Here is a 9366-nt window from a genome sequence, read left to right on the forward strand (position 1 = left end):
GTTTTGTTTATACTTAGATCTTTGTCTGGAACAGTTTGGTCAATTTAGCACAGCTTGCCATGTGAATTGTGTACTGTTGGGCTCGCTTCTGAGCTAAACTGTCTGTTTTTATCATCTGGCGTATGTTTGACTTTTTGGATGTGTGTGTGTGTGTGTGTGTGTGTGTGTGTGTGTGTGTGTGTGTGTGTTCACGTGTCTGTATTTGTGGGCGCATATATGTGTGTGTGTGTATCCAAGGTGATGGGACGGCTCTGACAATAACATACTGATAAAAAAACAAAACCAAACAAAAAACTCTCCTGTGCCCCCGCTCAACACCCACCTCCGCAATGCCGCAACCTCTTTCTCATAGAGACACAGACAGAAGAGAAAGAAGAGAGGAGGAAAGCAAACAGGGAGAGATCAGGGGATGAAAGGTAGGTAGATGCTGAGCAACAAACAAAAAATAGCGGTGGACAAAAAGAGAAACAGCAGGTAAACAAACAAAGTGGCTGAAAGTTGCTGTTGACATTGTTTGTCATCCACATACCAATGCTCATTGTTACCCGACCAGCCCTTCCCATCACCACAGCAACGGCCCATTGTCTCTGCACATCGGCATACCGACGTGCCCGCTTTACCCAGATCTGGCAACAGGCCTGTACCCATTTTCTGATCGCAGAATGGCGTTCATTCACTGCACCGCCTGGCTGGCTGGATGGCTGGCTGACTGTGTGGCACTGGTTGCTATGGAGGCTAATTCACAGGCAGAGAACTCACTTTGTGTTCATAGTACAGAGGCAGTCAAGCAAAACATACAGGCACATGCAGCCACGCACACGTGCGTGTAAGCAAACAAGCATGCAACCTGGCAACAGCACTGAATGCGGGGCATGGCTGATGTACTCAACGGGCGCTGGAGAGGAGCCGCAGCATTATTTTTTACCTGCGTTTGCAATTTGCTGTGCTGTAATCCGTCAAACAGGCCCAACATCACTGAAACATACGTATATGTACTATATGTGTGGGAAGCATGCTTTTGCACCTAAGTGATGTAGCCCGCTGAACCTAACCCTGTTGAGTAGATGAATGCAGGCACTTCAGCTTGCATTCCTCAGCCACACATGGTTATTTGTTTGATGGCATGTGGTGAACTGAAGAGGTTTAGCAATAAAATACAAGTGTGAATCGCTATGACTATGAGTACTCTACAAAAGTAGCTCGGCAGGATTCACAACTCAAAATAATTCTTATTCACCTTTTAATGGGCGAATCGGTGCAATTTAAGCCATTTTCACTCATCTCTCTTTAGGACCAACCCATATTTAAGCTAGCTTTCCTCTGATTGGCTGCCTCACATAAACAAAAGGATTGGAGCAGCAGGTGGGTTGGGCCACTGTGCACACACAGGTGAGATGACCATATAATCCATTATCATTATCATCATATAGAGGCAGGAATTGCAAGAAAAAATGATCTGTTTGGTTTATTTTCACTTTGAGACACTTTAAATGTGCTGCTTTTATTTCTGTTCTTTAAGATAACGAAGAATTTTACTCATGTTACCCATCTCACAGCTATCCAGAAATATGTCTCCAAAGTAATGTTTTAGGTTCTGTGTCTGCATGTGTTCATATTCCTGCTGTCTGTAATACTGAATGTTGGGAAATGAAGTTCCGTCAGACTGATGCGCTGTATCTTAAGTTCTCACCCCAGAGAATCTTCTATGTTCTAACCCACATTTACCAACAACAACAGGCATCACTGATACATTCAACTTAACCTAAATACACTCTGTTCATATAGTCAAGTTGCAGCATGCTCACAGACACATCCACCTCTCTCCTATACCTTTTCTTTCTCTATCCTTGTCTTTCTTAATTGTCATTGTCACAAATTTAGCAAAGATACTTCAGAAACATCACTGTCAAAACAGTAAAGGGAAAAGAATTGTGTTCATGTGACAAATAAATCCTAATTCAGGCTATGTGTGAGTTTTGTGTTGTAAGTCATTTCTTCCCTTTTCTCTCTCTCACGCTTCTCGTTCTTTCTCACCTCACTGTTATGTAACTCCAGCAGCTGTTTGAAGACGCAGGAAGGGGGTAGGTGGGTAGAAAACTTTTCAAAGTGTGTCTCTTGCTCCTTGATCAGAACACAGGAGAGAAACGGGTGACAGTTTCTGGTTCCGCTACAATGCTTGACAATCGCCGGGTCCCATCTCATGCGCTTTCTTCCTCCTTCTCGCATAACACACGCGACCGATCTCCCTGCCTGACTTGTAGCCGTTTCTCCATTTTGCTCAAGTGTTCCATATTGCGTTATGGTTATCATTTCATTTTACCGTTCCCTAATCTGTCTTTCTCTGTTCCTACGTCTTCCTGATCTCTGCTTTAGCATCACTCTTCAATTGTTTCCCTCTTTTCTTGTTTTCTCCATCTGCCTCTTTCACTTTTTTTTACTCTTTCCAGCATTATTGTCATCATTTATTTGCCTGATTTGATTCTTCTATTTTTCATTATGCATCCTAACTGAACAGCAGCAGCACTCGTTTACCTGCACGCACACACAGACACACACAATATGCATTCCAGCCAAAACGGAGGCCTTGCGTGCAGGACACACAGGGCTGAACAGCTGTGCAGGCAAAGAAAACTTAGTCCCACAATTGCAAACTCACCCAAAAACTTTAATAATAACAAGCATATATATCATTCTCCATATGCTTGCAGAAAGGAAGGCGTGAGTGAAGTCATTGTATTCGCGAGCAGAATCACCCCTACCCTCGCTGATGCTGAGAGAAAGCCCTGATTATGCATTTCTTTACCATTAGTGGGGCACATACAGAAGGTGGCGCCGGTCTGTGGTGTTCACCAACGCACAAGAGTGTTTTATTTCTCACTGCAGCAGACGGCTGATTCTATCATGAATGTGAATTTGAATGTTTAGCAGTCGCCCCACGGGTGTATTGTGCTAACAAGCTGTCGGTCTCACCTTTGTTACGAAACGCTTTTTCCTACATTTATATATGTTTCTCACGCTATATGTGTAAATATCTTCATTTCTGATGCTCCACCGACACTTTTATTCATCTCTAATGAGGCACAAACATCCATCAGTGATGAAAGACCCCCCCCCCCCTCCCCACCAGGCTATCAGCACCATTGCAAAGCAGCGTTTTGTTGCAGTAATCCTGGAAGAGGAGGATGAAGTGCAGAGAAGGGAGAGGAAGAAAGCTAAAGGGGCAAGAGAAGAGCAGGAAAGAAATGGATAGAGAAGGAAGGAGAGGAAAGGAGAGAAAGGGGAGGAGGAGGATGAGAGACATGAAGGACAGTTGATAAACTGCGCGGAGCTGGACAGCAGCCAGATCCTTTTAATGAGCAAAGTGCTGCACCCAACACCTCACACGTAATTACACGCTCTCTCTCTCGCTCTCTCTCTCTCTCGCTCTCTCTCTCTTCCTCTCTCTCTCTCTCAATTGCTCTCTCATGCACACACACACACGCATTTGCAGGAACCTTATTTTTGCCTTCCCTACTCTGCAGCATCCCACCATCCAGCACTAAGTACTCCCTCCAGATCAAACAAGCAGCTCACAGTAAGCAGCATACAGATGAGCCTTTCCTTTCCCCCTCCTCCTTGCCATCTCTCTCCCTCTCTCTCATCACAACTGCTGTCTTCTCTTCACTCACACACCTCCACCACCACCCCCACCCCCAACTTCCTCCCTCTCCATCTCCATCTCTTGATGCTCCTCACTCTCGTGGAGAGAAATACATCAGCCATCGCTCGCTCGACAAACACACTACACCGACACTGTCCTAGCTGCTGCTCCAATAAAAACATATTACCTGCAAACTCCATTAGGCCCAAGTGTAAGTAACATACATACATACAGACACACACACACATTTGTGAATATAGCGAGCTTCTGTGTGTAATCAGATCTAGGTTAGCAGCCGTCGTATAATGTTCACTGGAACAGCATGTACCCACCCCATCACACTGAGCTCCTGGAAATACACAGTGTGTGTTTGTGTGTTTGTGTAAGGTCTAATGATGTCCACGCAGGCAGAGTTTTTCAGGCTTGTGTGTAAGTGCAGAAGCAGACGTGATGAGAGGAAGCGTACGCCTGGGTTTGAACTTGTATTAGGATTTCAGAGCGGCGTCGTGTTGCACGCTGTGTGTCTATACTTTCATGAGCACATGTGTGTTTCTGCGTGTGTGCTTCACGTGTTAGAGAGCCCGTGGGGGATCAAATCAGGTGTACAAAAGGACAAGCATGATTTCCCGCTATGAAGTTTCAGATTAAAAAACTCGCCACCAGCTAGTGTATTAATTTTCATAAACATGCGATTTGTGGTGCGGTTATTTAATGTGCGACTACATTATAAGTAAACCTGGTCTGAAATCTGAATGTTGAACAGTGAACCCTGCGGTTCTTGCAGTGTGGTGAATAGCTTGTGACACAGTGGCAAAGTAGGGGAACATGCATATGAGAGATAGAGTGGGTAGGGACCTGCAGCTCATTTTTTGCGCCCTTTAGTAATTTCATCCCTGCGCACAACATCTGTGTGCAGTGTGCTCACGCCAAGCTGCCAAGGTGCTGCACACAGTTACTGCAGACCTTGACAGAGGACATCGTGTTTGAGAAATCATTGACGATAATTGACAGAAATCATGACAGCAATGGGAAGGTTAAGGGAAGATTTACGGCTGTTTCAGACGAGAAAACAGAAATTGTCACTCAGTATGAATACAAATGACATGCTATGAATCATAGGTGGAGTGTCCACATTCGTTAGCTGATGATGGTGCTGTGGTCTGGCTGCTTGCTACAGCCCTGCTTGTGTTTGTGCCTCTTCTCTTTAATGAGGGACAAACACTCTCTCTCTCCCCGACTCTCTCTTTCTCTGTGTCTGCCTAATAACCCCTCACAGTAAATAACCATGAGCCTCCGGGGCAATTAGACGGGCACTTGGGGCTTATAGTGTGTTGCTTGGAAACTCACAGAGACACACGTGCACACCGAAACAGCCTAGTTAAAAATGGTGTTATGGAGTAATTGAGACATCCGATGTAAACAAAGCGACGGATCAATGCCGAGATAGAAAGATTAAAAGTTAAGGAGAAGAAACTTTGAGAAGAGAAAGGCAACCGCTGGGTGTTTTAAGTCTTTAACAAGGATGGTGTCTTGTCGTCCTTGGTATGTACCTTTAATCTGTGCTTCTGTTACCCATTCTGTCTCCTCTCCTCTCTTTGACCTCACATATTTGTGTTGGTCTGAGACTGAGAGACAGGCAGGGGGGTGGAGGGCTGAGGAGGAGAAAGCAAGAGGGACACAGAACAGAGGGAAGCTTTCACCTTTCATTTCACCACAACAATGAGTTGCCAATTTCAGTATGCCCTTTACAGGCCATCATGCACACACCTACGCACACGCGCAAACACATAAACACACACAGAAACCTGCTCTCCACATGACTCCCAATCTCCATGATAATCAGCTTCCTTTCATTGTGTTGCATCATGCAGGAAAGCCAGTGTATAGTCTGTGTGTGAAGGAGAAAGAGTCACAGGAGAAGGAGAGCAGACGATTTGTGTGCTTTCGCGTGTGTTTCTGCATATTGCGTGCAACAGCCTGCCGTCTCTTTAGCAGCGATTGTGTGTTTGAGGGAAAGTGCCTTGCCATGTTTTGGCAAAGCAGTGGGGCAGTTCTTGACTCAAGTTTTTCTTTTACACACACATTCAGAATCCTATGGACGTATTGCTGGAAAACATCGCTATAGGGGATCGGGCTCATCTTCCATTCATATATTTTACTTCTTCTCTTATCACTTCCCCTCTCCCGCTCTATCATTCTCTTATTCTTCCTCTTGTGTGCATATTGTCACTATATTTCCTGACACACACAAACACACACGCCACTGCTGTTTTCCATCTCACCTCTGTTTTCTCTCCCTGACACCTCTCTACACCCTCTCTGCGTTATCGCGTCGTTACCCCTCCTCCCCCGCTGTGCGCACTCTCTCCCTCCCTCTCGTCCTATCCCAGCACATAAACACAAACGGACCTACACACACACACACACACACACACACACACACACACACACACACACATTGCCGTATCTTTCTCCACCTCCCCCCTCGCTTTATTTACTCTCCCTCTCTCTCTCTCTCTGTCACACCTTCTCCCTCAGCCCTCAGCCCTCTTCCCTCCCTCCCTCTCTCGCACACTCTCTGTCCACCTCATCCCATCTCTCCCTCTCCTCGGGGTGAACGAAGCTGTCGGTAGCATCACTTTCAGTCGGCAGTGACACTGCAGTCTCGGTGCATCTTTTAATGACACGCTGTAGTAAAGGCACCTCAGAAATGAGCTATGCAGCATGTTGGACGTGCGGCACTCACATATAGATCAGTGTGCATATGTACCGTACAGCATGCATCCAGAGCCAGGAAATAGGCAATGCCATACTAAAAATAGCATATGAGCTTTAACACGCTGTGCCTAAACTCCATGCAGACACACAAACAAAATACAAAGATCTAGAAAAATTTATCTGTATCCCAAACTAAACACATTTTACAATCTGACCTCATCACTGGTTTCATAAGATTAATATTGATGTGTGTATTTCAGATTTGTCCTTATGCAATAGGCAGAGTAAACAGCGTGCTATGACACATCGCTGCTCTGACATAGCGTCCTGTTAGAAGACTACGTAACACATCCTAAGGCGCAGGATGCTGAGCGGAGCTTGGAAGGGAGGAAAAAAAAAACAAACAAACCACAGACAAACAGAAAGAGAGGTTGCAGCTCATGCCTCCGCTGCTTGTTATCCATGTGTTTTGCAGGCAGATATGGCTTTAATTTAAATTTTTTTTTTGGTGCCTGTTGTTTGGACAGATGCTGGTGGAAAACAGGGTTGAAGCAGGTGTTGGGAGTGTGTGTTTTTGTGGGAGGCAAATGTTCTTCCTCTCTGAAAACCCCCCCCCCCCCCCCCCAAAAAAAACCAAAAGAAACATCCAGCAAATGAAAATAGAACGCAGTCCCACGAGAGACCCTGCTGTCCTCTATTCAGCATGCACAGGCACACACACGCACACGCAGATGTACACATCGACAAAACAGATGCAAACAGACACAAACAGACACAAACACACCCCCTTGGCCAATACACCTTGCTCACACTTCCATCTGCACTGTGCTGCGCTCCAACTTGTGTCCTGCCTTAGAAGAGATGCAAATGTCAGGGTGAAGCGTGGTACCTGTGTTAGGGGTCAGCCGTTCTTTCCTTCTTTTGTTGGCCCTTCCAGTCCCCCTCTTGTTCAGCTGGTCTGAGCTGAGGTGAGCTGAGCTGAGCCGAGCCAAGCGTACAGCGGCGAGGCTCAATCCTTTTAGCCTGCGATGCTGAAAATGGCACCAGTATTCCCTGATAGCAGCAGCCTGCCTGCCTCTCTCTCTCTCTCTCCTGCTCTCCCTCTCTCCCGCTCTCTAGCTCGCCTCCCTCCTCTGCTTGTCTGCTGCCATGTCGAGTGCACGTAGGGCGAGGGGCGGGCCGAGAAGAGTGGTGGTGGTGGTGGAGGATAGAGTGAAGGGGACTCAGGGGGATAAGAAAGCAATTAGAAGACGGCCCTCTTCCTACCGGTCGGGAATGTATAATGGAATTAGCTTTTTTTTGGGGGGGGGTCAATGGTGAGCATTGCAGGGAGGTTGGAGGGACACTGGGGTGCGTGGTCCTGCAGCCTCTGCTGGGGAGTCCAGGAGCTTGTCTGACAGTCACCACTCAGAAATGTGTGCGCAAGGGAGAGCAGATGGGTGTGTGTGTGTGTGTGTGTGTGTGTGTGAGTGTGAGTGTGGGGTGATTGCTATCGCCCTGTGTGTGTGTTTGTGTGTCAGGACTAGCGAAAGAGAGAGGGAGAGAGAGATTGCTGGTGTGCTGATGGGAGGAAGGAGAGGAGTGGTTGAGCTGTGGGACCACCTGCTTCTCTCTCTCTCTTGCACTCTGAGGTACTCGGCAGGAGAGAGAAAGGGTGAGCGGCAGCTTCAAAGCCTTCTCTCTCAGGTTCGCTCACCCTCCTCCTCTCCTCTCCTCCCTCCCTCCCTTCGCTCCCACCCTTCCTCACTTTTCTCTCTCTGAGTGGGTGGCGAGGAAGCTGCATGTGTGTCTGGAAAGACAACCGTGCGTGTATGGGTGTATGTGTGCGTGTGTGTGTGCAGAAGGGAAGGAGAGAGAATTTAATATGCAATTTTCAGTGTGCAGTTGCCCGTGTCTGTGTTTGTTTTGTTGTGTCCTTCTTTTTTTGTTTATCCTGTTTGGGTTGGATGTGTTTGTTGTCGTTTGTTATTATCTGGAATATGTGTGTGTGTGTGCGTGTGTGTGTAAGAGAGAGCGAGAGAGAATGGGGGACACAGACATACTCTCTGTGTTTACTCACGTATGAAAAGAGATGACCAAAATCCCAGTGTGAAAGACTGTGATAGGAAGAGATGGGGGGGGGGGGGTTTGCAGTGTGTTTTGGTGTTTATGAGAAAATTAGATAACAAATGAAAAAAAAGGGGAAGGGGTGTTTTCTCCTATGCTAAGGTGTGTGCGGTGTGCGTGTGTGTGCTTGTGTGTAAAGGGGAGAGACAGAGCGGTCTTTTGACGGAGAGAGAGCGAGCCAGGCACTGCATGGGGGAGATATGTGTAGGCATGTGTCACTGATTGTGCCATGAATGAAAATAAGGAGGAAGGGAGGGGAGGGGGAGGAGGGAGTGGGACTGTGACTCTCCTCCCATTCAGCCATCTCCTCCTCTCTTTCCTTTCCTCTCCCTCTTGAGTGACAGACGAGGCGCTGCCGGCAGCGTGCCCGGGCGCGCGTCAGTAATCAGCGTCTTCTCCTCTTCTTTCCGCTTTGCTCGAGCTTCGCCTATTTCGGTCATTCTTGAATTTCTCCCGTGCAGCCAAGGGCACTTCACCGGGTTCAGAATGCCCCCTCCTCCTGCTCCTCCCACCCTTCTCTTCCGTATATCGCTCGCTGTGCAATTACGGCAATGGCCCGTGATCTGTTCCTGGCACGCACGCGCCAGGATAGATAGATGAGCAGAAGAGCAGAGAAGAGCCACGCTCGGCTGCTTTTTCTTTCTTTTTTTCACACGTTCACAAAACAAACGAGACTCAGTGGCACGCGGGCGTATCCGCGTGCTCGCCTTCGGCTCAAGGGCGATTGATTTGGAGTTTAATTTCTCCCCACCGGGTTCTTGACGCAAAAGGATGCGCCTCCGTCTGACCTTGACGGCAGACGGGGTGCGGGGGTGGGGGAAGTTTCGGGACACGCGCTTACATTACCTCCCCAACGCAGACCCCCGCTACACACACACTCTCTCTCTCTCTCTCTCTCTCTC

At 47.5% G+C, this 9366-nt stretch overlaps 1 protein-coding gene across 1 annotated transcript in view; it reads right to left on the reverse strand.

The window, feature by feature from the left end:
- Positions 1 to 7500, reverse strand: part of LOC102294054 (retinoic acid-induced protein 1) — a 55634-nt gene extending 48134 nt beyond the window's left edge. Inside the window, exon 1 of the mRNA XM_005925448.2 lies at positions 7248 to 7500. The gene's annotated coding sequence lies outside the window, so the exon portion shown is untranslated. The remainder of the gene's footprint in view (positions 1 to 7247) is intronic.
- Between the last annotated feature and the right edge of the window lie 1866 nt (positions 7501 to 9366).

This window comes from Haplochromis burtoni, unplaced genomic scaffold (assembly GCF_018398535.1).
Source record: "Haplochromis burtoni strain Fernald_Lab_line unplaced genomic scaffold, NCSU_Asbu1 Contig_81, whole genome shotgun sequence".
In the NCBI taxonomy this organism is placed as follows: domain Eukaryota; kingdom Metazoa; phylum Chordata; class Actinopteri; order Cichliformes; family Cichlidae; genus Haplochromis; species Haplochromis burtoni.